The sequence below is a fragment of the Schistocerca nitens genome, chromosome 10 (genome assembly GCF_023898315.1).
Source record: "Schistocerca nitens isolate TAMUIC-IGC-003100 chromosome 10, iqSchNite1.1, whole genome shotgun sequence".
NCBI classification, from domain to species: Eukaryota; Metazoa; Arthropoda; class Insecta; order Orthoptera; family Acrididae; genus Schistocerca; species Schistocerca nitens.
This window is the reverse complement of record NC_064623.1, coordinates 77,790,077-77,806,252: the sequence shown is the minus strand read 5'-3', so window position 1 is coordinate 77,806,252 and position 16,176 is coordinate 77,790,077.

Sequence of the window (16,176 nt, the reverse complement as noted above, 5' to 3'; positions counted from 1 at the left end):
AGTAGTCGTGAGTCAGTGACTGTGTAGGACGTTAAAATATCAGGTAGGATTAGATATCTTCTGGCTGCTTTCAGGTGTGAACTTGTTACAGTCAGCAACACTGCATAATTAATGTCGGGCTATTAAATACGATCTTGATAGACATTTCTGAATTTTAAAGACAGTAAACCAGCTTACAGGATATTTTACACATTTTTCAAACGAGTCATGCAAGAATCCCGAACGCCCGATAGCTTAACTTACAGATACTGCCCATTGGACTGGAGTTATGTGGCCTTTGCATGGTAGGTATTTACTTGACTTTTCGTCAACGCCGCTTTCATCGGCTAAACCAGTATGGGTTGGGTTGGGTTGTTTAGGGGAAGAGACCAAACAGCGAGGTCATCGGTCTCATCGGATTAGGGAAGGACGGGGAAGGAAGTCAGCCGTGCCCTTTCAAAGGAACCATCCTGGCATTTGCCTGTAGCGATTTAGGGAAATCAGGGAAAACCTAAATCAGGATGGCCGGAGGCGGGATTGAACCGCCGTCCTCCCGAATGCGAGTCCAGTGTGCTAACCACTGCGCCACCTCGCTCGGTGCTAAACCAGTATCTACCATCCCAGAGTGAAGGGGCAGACAACCTTAAACCAATGCAGGTAGGTGGACATTGTTTAAAGGATAGTGAGAGAAAAACCCGCCCAGCCGCAAAACTTCGAGGCGATACAAAATGTGTCTTGAGGAACTAAATGAGGACAGGAACCCTTGTCCGGAAACGTCAGCCAACAAGGCTGCGTCCATACGTATATCTATACAGTATACAGGGTGACTCTGTGATTTTGCTACAAACTTTCACAGATGGTGGAGAAGGATAAATGTATCAAGATCTTTTTCTAATCGAAGTTAATCACTCTAATCAATAAAAATAATTAAAATCGTATGGACAAAGATTCCAAGTGAGAAAAAAGTGATAAGAAAAAATGAAAGCAAATGAAAAATTTAAATGATGACGAAAATGATGCAACAAAGAAATAAAAATACTATAATCAGTTAATCAAATAAAATAATAATCAAAGTCATAAAGATTTAATAATAAAAAATATCAAACTACTTGATGAGATTCGAACCCACAACTTTCTGCACACCAGGAATACGTCTTTAGCACTAAGCTCAGAAATCGCTCTTCATAATACTACTACTATTAAGTCTCTAAAGCATTACATGAAATTATTTTTCGTAAATTGCACTAAACTTTTCAAACTGTCGATCCCACCCCTGGGCATCTCTCGCTGTCAGTATGTCAAATACATTGGGTAACCAACCAGACTGATTTAACATGGAATGTCCACATAAATTCTGTTTTAGGGTGTGGGGTGAGTACTGTAAGACCTTCGGTACACACACCATCAGATTATTTGACTTGTCACTCTATGCTAGTGTCAGCCACATGTCTCGAGGTCTTATCATAGCGTGTTTATCTTCTGCCGTTAGGTCAGACGATAGAAATGCCACTTGCACGCTTAGAGTAGCAGATTGACAGTGACCAACTTTAAACAGAACTTGATTAATTTTCACACACATTTATTAAAATAATAAAAAAATATAGACATTACATAACTTGATTCTGGGTGCTGTTTACAACTGACAATCTGAAGTTCCTTTGGTCTTGGTACGTTAATCTTATTCTCACATATCTCTGATACTTGACAAAGTGTCTATTCATATATCTTCATGGCTATGTGCAGGAATATGGTAATCTTATTAGTCGCAGACTGAAACTTGACTACAGACTAATGCAGACTAATGCAGACTGACTAATCGGAGGTCTGTACAGTTATAATACCTCGCGCATTCAGGTATCACTCCGCGAGTGTCATCCGCGAGGAGAAAAGGTTCTACGTTAGCAGCAATCTCATTGGCTGCGTGACATATTAATACGCGGATCGGAGGAAGCAGAATTTGGTCCAAGACAGCGCCATCTCGTAGTGCGGAGACGGACAAGCGCTGCGCCTGCTCTGTTGTGCTTAGCGGGGCGCGCTCTAGTGGGAAAGTTGTGTACGCGCTGACTACGCGGAACTATGTACACAACACAGGGAAATCAGGAAAGAGACTAATTCTCATTGGCAGAAAACTAAAGACGTGTAAGTATCCACAAAAAAACATGCTTTACAAAACTTTTGTCAGGTTGAATCTGAAATTGCCAGTGTGGGACCTTTACCCTTGAATTAATCGAATAATGAGCTTTTAAGACAAGTTGGTAATTTGTTATGAGTTTGTTCATTCAAGTTGAGAGCCTTATTGAAATGTCCTACATATTACATAGGGAGAATCTACATGACAGATGTGGTGTACAGTTCAGTGAGTGAACATTACAAGATTGATCAACCAGCATTTTATTTTTCTCCCATGTACATTTCCCGTAATAACCAGATCAGTAATATTCCTTTGTAGAACAGGATAAAGGCAGAAGAGAAGGAACGATATTGGTAAACTACATCAAACTCTCACCAAACCAGCCGTTAGTAGTTCGGCCTCTCAGCAATTCAACCTGCATTCGAAATGACACACAAGAACGAACTATCAGGTGCAACAGAGTCGTTAGTGAATTGCAATGTTAAAGAATGCTATACACATATGAAATTGTGGGAATCTTTACAGTTCAGTATCATGTCTTCTAAAAGGAAACATTTTGTACTAGAACTCAAGCAGAAACTCAGAATTTTAGCGAAGGTGAAAGCCATTGCTGCTGAGTACAGTGTTGGACAAGCAACTATTTGTTGTTGTAGTTGTGGTCTTCAGTCCTGAGACTGGTTTGAAGCAGCTCTCCATGCTACTCTATTCTGTGCAAGCTTCTTCATCTCCCAGTACCTACTGCAACCTACATCCTTCTGAATCTGTTTAGTGTATTCATCTCTTGGTCTCCCTCTACGATTTTTACCCTCCACACTGCCCTCCAATACTAAATTGGTGATCCCTTGATGCCTCAGAACATGTCCTACCAACCGATCCCTTCTTGTAGTCAAGTTGTGCCACAAACTCCTCCCCAATCCTATTCAACACCTGCTCATTAGTTATGTGATCTACCCATCCAATCTTCACCATTCTTCTGTAGCACCACATTTCGAAAGCTTCTATTTATGATGTCAAAAAGAAAGACTATTTTATTCAACAGTATGCAACCCAAATGGATAGTGAGCTGGGAAAACAGAAGGTTATGGGAAAGAGTAAGAATGAAGAACTGGACGTAGATGTTTGTAGATGGTTCATACATCAATGCAGTAAGGGTAGTCCAGATAGTGGCCCCTTGATAAAAGAAAAAGGAGTTGCATTTAACAAAGTTATAAGCGAAAATCGGTCTGATACTACACTGGAATGCATGTAGCGGTGCTGTTGTTGGTAAGATTGCAGGATAGGGAGCTTTCAGAGGTGGTAGTAAGAACCAAAACAAGAAAAAATGTCCAGTAAACATGGGCCCCAAAACGCATACCTCAAGAACTATGAGCACTTGTTTATCTTCGCTACTGTGAAACGCATTTCCTCAATTGAACGAATGCTCATAGCTCTTAAGGTATTCATTTTAGATACCACGTTTATTAGACGTTTTGTTTCTTATTTTGGTCCATATTCCTACGTCTGAAAGATGTCTACTCTACAATCTTAGCAACAACAGCGCCCCAACATGTATTCCTCTGCAAGAGGTATCAGAACGATTTTCCCTTTCAGATTGATACATTTAGCCTTCTCCATCATCTCTGAAAGTGTGTAGTATCATCACGAAATCACCCTGTATGTACATACATATACAAGCGCTGGTGCCTATAATTTCGACGCTCTGTAACGTCACGGATTCTTATCCTCATTTTGTTCCTCAACATACTTTCTACAACTCCTCAAAGTTTGTCGGTGTAATTTTGAAACACTATATATCTGTATCTGATTCAATTATATTCAATACTCGTAAATGATTTTTGTAGCTTAGATTATAGTAAAAAACCAATATGTAAATGGCTTACATGCAAAAGTTTTCATAGAGAAATGTGTCTGATTTAAAAATCTTGATAGAGAGTTTTCGCGAAATTCATATGGTCCACAGGTCACGTAAATAACTGATTAACTGACCATTTAATATTTCTGGGATGAACTGAAGCAATGGTTGCCCGCCGGATCAATTCACCGAAAATCCGACCACAAGTGTTCACTACGCTTCAAGAAGAATAAAAAGAAAGTCGGCCTTCAGTGCTTGGGCAGCCTTTCCTAGGATTGACCGCTGCAGTTCCAGAAAAAGCAGCTGCTGCAACTTCTAATGTCACGACTTTTCTCCTTGTAGCGTACGTCGGTGGCTATGCGGAGATCTTTCGCAACGTAGCGGAGATAATGTGCCTTGACTGTAAAGTGTTTCTGCAGACGTATTAAGGCTGCTAAGAGTCTAAAAAGTGTCTCAGCTGCCGATGTGGTGCACTTCTTGGAAACACGAGCCTTATTTGCTACAACCTCAAGCACCAGTTGGAGACTCTATGCACTACACGTGCATCATTAAAACCCTTTATTTCTCACTTAAGTAACCAGAACATTACCTGAACAATAAGGGAGATACTCGCATTTAAATATCAAAGTGTTATCAAAACATTAACAGTTTATAGCTAATTGTAGGAGAAATAATAAAATATGTGGCAATGGGCATCTGAATATTCGTATGGAGTAGTTACGTCCAAGCAGTTCTTCAGCATCATAAAGTTTTCAGACGCGTGTTCCGTCCGTTTAGATGGAGCTGTACTCAGTGGAAGAATAGCGAATTCATCTACGGAGGTTACTTTCTCACTGCCGTGGAGTTATTACATTCGTATAATTAACTAGCTCAGCTCCCTCTCCTTTGCTCGCATGGACTGTGGTCTGTACAAGTTATTTTGTTTATCTCTGACGAATTTTTACGTTGATCACAAACTGCAACATCTTCGAAAGTGTTCACGCTAGTTAAGGCCATAGGAGCATGGTCCTTTTGGAAAGAACGTCTGAGCAAAAAACTATTCTGGTAGCTGGAGTCACAGGTTTTTGTTAATAGTGCCTTTTGAGTTCTTGTGGCGGTATTTCCACAGAAACTATCATCCTCTAACACATATTTCCTTAGAAGTTCAGTACCACTTTTCATAGATTTTACTTTGAAAATGTAATATACCGGTAACGAAATATTTTCCTAAAAATTCTCGCCCCCTATGTCATCCCCTTAAGCGTAGAATTTCCAAAAAAGAATGAAACACATATTTTTTATTTCTAACTGAGAACCCAAATACAAATTAGTTTTGAAAATACTTTCACAATGAAACACTCTCATAAAAATTTTCGTCCCATATCTCACCCCCTTAAGGGTCGAATGTGCGAAAACAATGAAATATGTGACTTTCTATTTGTAACCGAGAAGTCAAATATCAATTTGCATAGGAGTAGCTTTAAAAATACGTTATCAGTTCTTCAATTACGAACTTTTTGAAAAAAAGGGCTTTCATCCACTGTTTCATTTGGTTAAATTTCCAAAAATGATGAAACACATATTTCTTTATTTCTGACGGAAAAGCCAGTTCTCAATTCTCGATAAAACTTCAAGCTTGTCTTAATAGCGACAGATTTAAAAAAAAAAACATTTCATGCCCCATTTCACCCCCTTAGAGGTAGAATAACGAAAAATCCAAATGATACCTACATTATAATATCAACATCTTTTCCAAATTTCAAGTTACTGTTCTTAGCAGTTGAGGCTGGTCGATCAGTCAGTCAGGACATTGCTGTATATATATACACCAGCCGTTTTCTACATCATTAGATGTACATATGTGTATATAGATTGGTACATCCAATACCCAATAGGGTAGAACAAGGCTGGTCAGCCAAAACAATTTCTACTCTTAGATAATCCAATGAATACAATTTCTGAATGATGTTAAATAGCATTTTAAGCCACTCTTCACAAAGAAACTACACAATTTAGGTTTTTCTGTGATTTCGCTAAATCCCTTAAAGCAAATTTCAGTGTGATCAATACTGAACTTGTGGTCTGTCGTCAATGACCTTGCCCTCGTCGCGGCGTTATAACCTAATATTTCTTGCTTTTCTAAACGGAAACCTTCAGACATGACTGACGAGGGCAATGACCCCTAATTATTCGACCAATACTGGCGTCCATGGCTCGAGAACATTCCACTTCTTGAGATATGATGGACGAGAAAAGTCTACTTCAATTATCCATCCAATACAGGCCTCAGTGGCTCAAGAACATTCCAATCCCTCTGATGTTGTGGATAAGGGCAATGCATCTTAATTATCCAGCCAATACAGACCTAAATGGCTCAATAACATCCCAATGCCTGAGGCATGGTGGATTAGAGCAATGAACAATGAACCACAATTATCCACCCAATAAAGACATTAATCGATCAAGAACATTCCAATCCTTGAGACATGGCAGATGAAGACAACGAACCGTAATTATTCATACAATGAAGACTTCAATGGGTCAACAACTTTCCAATCCCTGAGACTCTGGGGATAAGGGCAATGAATCTCAATTAACCTTCCAATAGAGACTTGAATGGCTCAATAAGATTCCAATCCCTGAGGCATGTTATATGACGGCAATGTACCTTAATTATCCATGCAAAACAAACCTTAATGGCTCAGCAACTTTTGTAAACGCGGTATCTTATTTATCATAATTTAATTGACTTATTCTTACTAAAGGATTATATTTGTCACGAGAGAAAAATGCCTGACTTGCATGGAATTGTGAAGTCCAGGACTCTGTGTGATGGGTACTGCAGTTTTTGTCCGTTTGGGTGACTGTATTGACATGGAAATTGTGGAACTAAATTAGGCTCTTCAGTAGTTTTGTAGGATGTGAAGTAGAGACAGGAAGAGAGTGGAACAAGAGGGAAGCAGGGATAAGGGTAAAGAAAGGTGGGTAGTAGGAACAGGCAACAGAAGGAATAGGCTCAGATCTTCATCTGGCAACTTTGTGGTGAATGTGAAAATAAGTTTGACCTGTTATGATTCTGCTATATGAGGTAATTTGCAAATGTGTGTGTGTGTGTGTGTGTGTGTGTGTGTGTGTGTGTGTGTGTGTGTGTGTTTCCACTTTTCAGTGCTTCAGGTGTTTACAGCATCTTATTCCAAAATTTATATTTCCCTTTCACAGTTCAAATGGTTCAAATGGCTCTGAGCACTATGGGACTTAAATGCTGAGGTCATCAGTCCCCTAGAACTTAGAACTACTTAAACCTAACTAACCTAAGGACATCACACACATCCATGCCCGAGGCAGGTTTCGAACCTGCGACCGTAGCGGTCGCGCGGTTGCAGACTGTAGCGCCTAGAACCGCTCGGCCCTTTCACAGTCATTGAAGGTTAACTGACATGTGTTTTGCTATTATACAGAGTGTTTGTAATCTTGTTATTCAATGTCACTACGAACAATCTGTACCATGTAACAGAGCGTTTCTCTGTTCAACTCACACGTAAAACTTACCTGGTTATTCCAGTCGAGCCGTGTGTGAGTTAATTTCGATTCCAGGCGCTGATGCAATCCCTAGATTGGTAAAAGGGGTCACATTTTGGCCAGCTTCCGTTCCACTATTCGTCGATTAAGTGTAGAAATTGTTTCTATCAAATCTCTATCTGTGTCTTATTTTTAACCATTCAGAGGTTCAAACCTTGTAATATCTTTTGTTTTTAAAGCACACGAGACTTGATTCTTTTCAATTCTATCTGAACGAACTGGAGTTCAAAGTTTTTTAACGTATTTTTATGTTGAATTGTCTTTTCGTATTTTTGGGCTAAACGGACAGAGTTCCCTTGATCTGAGAGCAAGTGCCCGCTTGTCATCTGTAATTGGTATTTGTTATATAATTTCAGAGTGTATCTTGCGTATGTTTCAGAGTCTGAGGTGAACTAAGCAACTGTATGATACGTGGCCGAAGCACAAGCTGGTAACTTTGCACTGGTTAATTATATTTCAGCGGCCATTTAATTACATTGTGAATCAGTTAATCGTTGTGTTTGATTTTTGCTTTATGGTAATTTAATCATTTGAATTCCTTTTTCGATTTAATAGAGTTTGTTCCCTTTGTGAAATTAAAGGTTTTGGTACCTAAAGGTTTTTTAATTTTAACGATGGTTAAAATTTAAAAAAAAACATCATAGTCATGGACATGTTACCGTGAATAATCGAAATTGGAGATGTTGACATTCATCGGCGAAAGTCGACATTCTCCAGATTTCGGTGTTTCACTGTAACATACTGTATATACATTGAAGAATTATTCCCCAAAATATTATGCCGATCTCCAAAAAGTAACGATTCTGAGAGCGTTTGAAGCCGACCGCTCATGGCAACACCTCGGCGTTAGAGAACCGGTTCCGCTTTCACGCTCCCTTTGTTGCGTCCGTGAGATGTTTAGGGTTTTGAGTAACCCTGACTTGCTAGAGTGTTGTTTGGGTGGTTTTATTCAAAATGTGTATGAAAGTTTCAATAGTCTCATTTGGATATACGCTCCAGAAATAGCATCCAGCTGAAGCGAAATTGCCAACATTGCTTCAAATTTGGCGGTATGTCTACTCAGTGAACCCGATACTGCGTTAATCCACGTGACAAATGCCCTTCAAATCAAAATCGGCGATGAAATGCGCCGATTCTGTGCAGATAGAGACCCCAGCGCCGATGCGCTCAGCGACGAAAAGGGTTTTGGGGACGAAAATGAGGGATTATCAGGCCAAAATAGCAGAAAGCGGCCACCCGCTAGCAGGGGCGATAGTTATTATGGACCAGCCGATGATACCCCGTAAGTTTCAAGCTTTTCCCTTTGTTATATGATAAATACTTGTCAAACGTTAAACGCGTTTTTCTCAAAGCAGTGTTTTTCAGCATGGTTGTCGTCGCCCACGCTACAACTCTCATCCGATTTTAATTATTTTTGGTCTCCCTTCAAGCAAACTGAATTCACTTCATCGTAACCGATTTTTTAAATGTTGGTATTTAGTATATTTTTCGGCCAAAAACGACGTGTGCCGGCCGCGGTGGCCGAACGGTTATAGGCGCTTCAATCCGGAACCGCGCGACTGCTACGGTCGCAGGTTCGACTCCTGCCTCGGGAATGGATGTGTGTGATGTCCTTAGGTTAGTTAGGTTTAAGTAGTTCTAAGTTCTAGGGGACTGGTGACCTCGGATGTTAAGTCCTACAGTGCTCAGAGCCATCTGAGCCAAAACGAAATATCCAAAGATGGTAATTTTTTCAAATATTTTCAAAAAAAAATTTTTCTAAGCCCTACCATGCACTAAAATTACATCTGGAAGGATCAGTGTCATATGTTAATTTACTTATTCACATAACCACAACTGGAGTTACAACGACAACCGTTGATCTACCTCCTATCAGAGCTGCCTCGGGAAGAACCCGATTACACGGGGAAGATATTAATAGTTTTCAAAACCAAAATACCAATAAAAACTTCAATGTATGATTTATTCATAGCAGAAAAACCCGATTTGTCTACTACGTTCCAGTAAAGAGAAAAAAAATCCTGGATGTGATCAATATTTTCGGGCGTCACCATGTCGTTCCCCCTTAATTATTTTTCAGGCCCTTCTGATGCGAATTCATCATTGATACTCTGGGAACTTATTGCCCATGCGTTCCACTAATAAAAAATAAACTAGAAATTGACATTTTTGGTCAATTTCATGAACGTCTCCCTTAAGTATTGAAAGGTGGCTACACTGAGTCACATCGCCAGAGATTGCGCCAAAGGTTATTATTCCGCCGCCTCCACTGGGGCAGTAGTAGTTCAGAGGCTGCCGTGGGCAGTACTTGTTGAGAGGATGTTGAAAGCAGTACTAGTTCAGAGGATGTCGAGTGCAGTTGTTGTTCTGTTGGGCTAGAGAGTAATGCTGTTCGGTTGGTGTAATGTATAGATGGAAGATGTTGCAATGAACACAGTGTATTTTTCGTCAAAATATATATGGAGGTAACAAAAAAATTTTTTTTCACATTTCCTTAATGACAATGCTTCTTGGTCACAGGTTCAGTCAACAAAGCATCTGACACATGTTCATGTATTGGACTTGTAATTCTGGTTTCTATGTGCAATTATATTATTTCTGGTTTTTCAATTAGTTCATTGTAAATTGTGTTTAAAATATCTTGTCGTATTGAGGAAGAACCGTGCCAGATACATGTACGTTGAATCACACTACCACACACAGAACAGTTTCACTTGTGCTTTGTTGTTTCGTAGCTTTTATAGTAGCAGGGGACTTAATTAATTGTGTTAACGGAAATTTCCTTTCATTCTTTATTGTTATTCTATGCAGTCAAATTGCGTACTAATACTACTCAGGGCCAACCGTTTACGAGACTTCGTAACCGGACACACAGCTACGAAAATTATTGCATTATAATTAAGCCCCCATGCAGTATCATCAACAGTCTTCTCTTCTGCCACTGCCGCTAGATTTGTGTCTGCGCTACAGTTACAGTATTGACACCTCTGTTGCTCATTCACGATTGCATGCGTATGTTAAAACAAGCAGCATGTTTATATCTGTTTCCAGGCCTGAGAAAAAAATATTGGAAGTATTATAGCTTCAGTGCACGTAGTAGATGCAGCTGTACGTAAAGAGGCGGAATTTTAAGCAGTCTTCAGCTGTAGCCGACAGGATACGTAATGATTATATTATAATACGTGAAAATTCAAATTAACGAAATTATTAGCTTCCCGTCGGCAGCAGTCAGACCTCTGAAGGAAGAGCGCGGAGTACAACAGGGTTATACAGTAGTACACCTTGCAAACGAAAATCTAGTGACGATGAAGTGAGGTGGACGCTTTTGAAATACACGCAGTTTCTACACTGTTGCTGGTATCTCAGTGCTGTAGCCCGTATTTCAAGAAAACGACGAGGCTCAGACACGTCAATTTATGACAATGGCGCCAGAGTAAGGGTGACCCCACGTCAAGACGAGCTCTCAGCGAGAAATACGGCTGACAGCTGTCGGAGTTTCCGAACTGCGCAGTTCGGTCACACAATGCCGCATCACGTAAGTGAACATATTTTTCTCTTATCCAGAAGATTCCAAAGGTCTGAGTCCTGAAATATATATCATTCAGCTCTGAATGTCACTCTCGAAGTCGAAATGGAATTAAAAAAAAAGTGACATAGGGTCTTCGCTTTGAATTTCGTCTGGGATTAACTTCTTCGTCAATAAGCAAGTTCGTTTTTCTGGCTGCTACGAGAAAAAATAGCGCTTTCGAGCTAACTGATACATTTCATTAACTTTACAAGCAATTACGAATACACCCTACGAGGGTAATCCCAAAAGAAAGACTTCCTATTTTTATGAGTAAATAGACCTGTTTATTTCTACAATGGTTTACATCGTTTTACAGCCTGAACATTTCGCTATTTTTCGACATAATCACCACTTCTGTCGATGTATTTTTGTAGACGCTGTGGCAGTTTTTGTTTGCCCATGTCATACCAGCTGGCCACCATGCTGTTCAGAAAGTTATGAAACTTTCACCTTGTGTCGGAGCTGGATCGCTTTCTGGCCAAATGTTCTTTCAACTCAGGTAACAGGTGATAGTCACTGCGCGCCAAGTCAGGGCTATATGGTGCGTGGGTGATTACGTTCCACTGAAACTGTTGCAGGAGAGCAACGGTTTGCCGAGAGATTTGTGGGCGAGCGTTGTCATGGAGAATCTGTACGCCCTTGCTCAACATTCCTCTTCTCCGGTTCTGAACTGCCCGTTTGAGTGTTTTCAGAGTCTCACAGTACCTGTCAGCGTTAATTGTGGTCCAAGTGGGCATAAAGTCGACCAACAATACCCCTTTCCGATCCCAAAAAACGGTTGTCGTGACTTTACCGGCAGACTGCGTTTGTTTAAATTACCGTGGCTTTGGCGAAGAAGGATGGCGTGATTGTTGCTTGGTCTCGGGTGCAAAGTGGTATGCCCAGGTTTCGTCACGCGTGACATCTAAGTCCAGAAAGTTGTCCTGTTCGGCTGCAAGGCGGTGAAGAAATGCGCGGGAAGCATCAGCTCGTTGCCGCATGTGGTCCACAGTCAGCACGCGTGGCACCCATCTTGCGCACACCTTCCGGTAGTTCAATGTTTCCGCTAAAATTCTGTGAGCGGTGCTTCGGGAAACCTCAGGAACCAACGTGCAGAGATCATCCAAGGTGATCCGCCGCATGCTTTGCTCAACCTTCAACACTCTTCTCAGAAATTGACGGTCTCCCGCTCCTTTGTTCGTCGTGAATTTCGGTCCGACCAGCTGCAAACTCTCTACACCACTCACGAGCATTTTTGACATCCATGCACGACTCACCATACACTTCCGTCAGTTGGCGATGGATTTCAGTCGGTGCAGTGCCCTTTACGTTCAAAAACCGAATAACTGCGCGATTCGCACATCCAACGGGAGTTCCTTTCTCAACGGCTGCCAAGCCAAGACTGAGCGCCGCAGCGCGGCGTGCGCAGGTTTACACAAAGCGCGTGAGGCACTCTTCTTAACAGTGTGACCAACCGCCACACAAACATTCTGTACCTATAAAAAAATAGGAGACCTTACTTTTGGGATTACCCTCGTAAAAAAGAAAAAGAAAGATGTGCCACGACGGAATTATCCGAATCGGACGGGAATCGATAGATGTGATGTACGTCTAAGGACGAACAAATGATTACCCTTCCAGAAAAAATGGATGATTTACTCAAGAGAAAGGGCTAAACAAAACTTAGCAAGTCCGTGACGCCTTGATCCACCTCTGGCTCTTATGCAAGCAGTTATTCGGTTTGGCGCTGATTGACAGACTTGTTGGATGTCCTCCTGAAGGATACCGTGCCAAATTCTGTCCAATAGGCGCGTTAGATCGTGGAAATCCCGAGATGGTGAAACTTCTTTATCAAATATTTTACTTAAACTGCTGAGTGAAATTGAATGCAAGTGACCTACTTTCTCTTTACTTATTCTTATCATGTCAACACTGACCCACAATATTCTAGCGCAACGCATCCTGACTGCTCAAGAAAATGATAACCTAAGATCAAATAATTAATTCAAAAGAATGGCCCTGACTAAAAAGAAATCTTAACAATAACCCATACATTTCATTAAGCACTTAGACCTCACAAAAATCTTCATTACGCGAACTACTGCAATACAGCGAGCGTCAATACTGCCAGCTGAATAAAAAATTCTAACTACTAAAGCCACTAACTACTAACAGGTATGTGGTTAGCAAAGGAAAGATTTTGTTGCAAACCAAATAATGTACTTTTTTTTAATAATGTGACATCCAGTTCAGACACAAACATAAACCGTCATTGACATCTAGTACAAAGTTATATAATCGTGAATAATATTCAGTCTCCAAGTCCGATACCTCCAGATCCTTAGCCTACGCTAACACTTCAGACCTCTACCCTCCATCAACGCTAACTTCTCACATCTAACATCCATCACTGCTGGCCGTTCACCTCCAGCTGCCCATCAGTACTTCCATCACTGCTGGCTACTAACTTCCAACTTCCCAACACTACTGGCGGTTAACTTCCAACAACGAGTCCAACCGGCTACAGAGTCTCTTATAACGAAAGCGCAGTCATAGATCCAATGCAAAGCGCTTCCAACAAAGAAGCAGCCCACTTACAAAGATCGCGAGGGCCCTGACCATAGGGCTCTATACATTCTCAGTTGGGGAGAGATCTGGCGACCTAGCTGGCCACTGTAGGGCTTGAAGACAAGCAGTAGAAACTCGGTGTTTGCGGGTGGCATTATTTTATTGAAATGAAAATCCAGCGTGACTTGCCATGAAGGGCAACAAAACGGGGAGTAGAATGCCGTCGACGTACCACTGTGCTGTGGGTGACAGCCAAACGGGTCCTGCTATAAAAGGAAATGACACCCCAGACGATCAGTGCTTGTTGGTTGGTTGGTTGGTTGGTTTGGGGAAGGAGACCAGACAGCGTGGTCATCGGTCTCATCGAATTAGGGAAGGATTGGGAAGGATGTCGGCCGTGCCCTTTTTAGAGGAACCATCCCGGCATTTGCCTGGAGTGATTTAGGGAAATCACGGAAAACCTAAATCAGGATGGCCGGACGCGGGATTGAACCGTCGTCCTCCCGAATGCGAGTCCAGTGTCTAACCACTGCGCCATCCCGCTCGGCCAGTCCTTGTTGTCGGACCGCCTATTGCCTGGCGTAGTGCAACATCTCGGTGTGGCATGGACTCAACAAATCTTTGGAAGACTACTGCATAAATACTGAGCATTGCTAGCTCTATAGCCATACGTAATTGCGAAGATGTTGCCGGTGTACGATTTTGTGCACGAACTGACCTCTCGATTATGTCCCATAGACGTTCGATGGCATTCATGTCGGGCGATCTGGGTGCACAAAACATTCACTCCAATTGGCCAGAATCTTCTTCAAACCAATCGCGAACAATTGTGACCCGGTGAGATGAGGTGCTGTCATCCATAAAAATTCTATCCTTTTTTGGCAAATGAGGTCCACGAATGGCTGTAAATGGTCTCCAAGTAGCCGAACATAATCGTTTCCAGCCAATGATCGATTCAGTTGGACCAGAGGACCCACTCGACTCCATGTAAACACAGCCCACACCATTATGCAGCCACCACCAGCTTGCACGCGCCTTTTTGACAACTTCGATCTGCTTGAGGTCTGCGCCACGCTCGATCACTACCATCAGCTGTTACCAGCTGAAATCGGGAGTCGTGTGACCAGGCTACGGTTTTCCAGTCGCCTAAGGGCTAATCTATATGGTCAAGAGCCCAAGCCCCACATTGATTTATGCGCTTGTTTCACGCCGTCTTGCTTGTTCTGTCAGTATTGAGAACTATACGCAAACGTCGCTGCTGTCGGTCGTTAAGTGAAGGCCGTCGGCTATTGCGTTGTCCGTGGTGAGAGGTAACGCACGAAACTGCTATTCTCGGCATCTCGATTCTCGAGATGTGATATCCCATGCGTCTGGAGCCAACTACCAATCGGCGTTCGAAATCTAATTCCCGTCGTGCAGCCATAATCACGTCGGAGACCTTTCCACACGAACCACCCGAGTAATAATGTCATAATATAATAATCTTTGCCGATAATGACGTGACGATTCTCGCAGTCCATACTGGCTCCTTGACAATCGCACCTTAGATATTTATCGTTTGCAAGCGTTCTTCCTAATTACCGAAAAATGACTACGCATCATCGCATTTTAAAAGCATTACGTTATCGGAAAATAAAACTTTTCAGGAGATGTCTCTAAAGTTTTTTAAGTGTTTAAAATATTTTAATACAGGAATTTTTACAAGTTGGCAGAACTGAATCAGACGTTTCTATACTGTGTAATGTGGTCAGGGGGCGAAAAACTCAAGAACACACTTGGCGCAACTACAGTAATTTCTTAAATACACTACTGGCCACTAAAATTGCTACACCAAGAAGAAGTGCAGATGAGTACGTGAAAGAACTTGCCCCCCTTCTAACAGCCGTGTACCGCAAGTCTCTAGAGGAACGGAAGGTTCCAAATGATTGGAAAAGAGGACAGATAGTCCCAGTCCTCAAGAAGGGTCGTCGAGCAGATGCGCAAAACTATAGACCTATATCTCTGACGTCGATCTGTTGTAGAATTTTAGAACATGTCTTTTGCTCGAGTATCATCTCGTTTTTGGAAACCCAGAATCTACTATGTAGGAATCAACATGGATTCCGGAAACAGCGATCGTGTGAGACCCAACTCGCTTTATTTGTTCATGAGACCCAGAAAATATTAGATACAGGCTCCCAAGTAGATGCTATTTTTCTTGACTTCCGGAAGGCGTTCGATACAGTTCCGCACTGTCGCCTGATAAACAAAGTAAGAGCCTACGGAATATCAGACCAACTGTGTGGCTGGATTGAAGAGTTTTTAGAAAACAGAACACAGCATGTTGTTATCAATGGAGAGACGTCTACAGACGTTAAAGTAACCTCTGGCGTGCCGCAGGGGAGTGTTAAGGGACCATCGCTTTTCACAATACATATAAATGACCTAGTAGATAGTGTCGGAAGTTCCATGCGGCTTTTCGCGGATGATGCTGTAGTATACAGAGAAGTTGCAGCATTAGAAAATTGTAGCGAAATGCAGGAAGATCTGCAGCGGATAGGC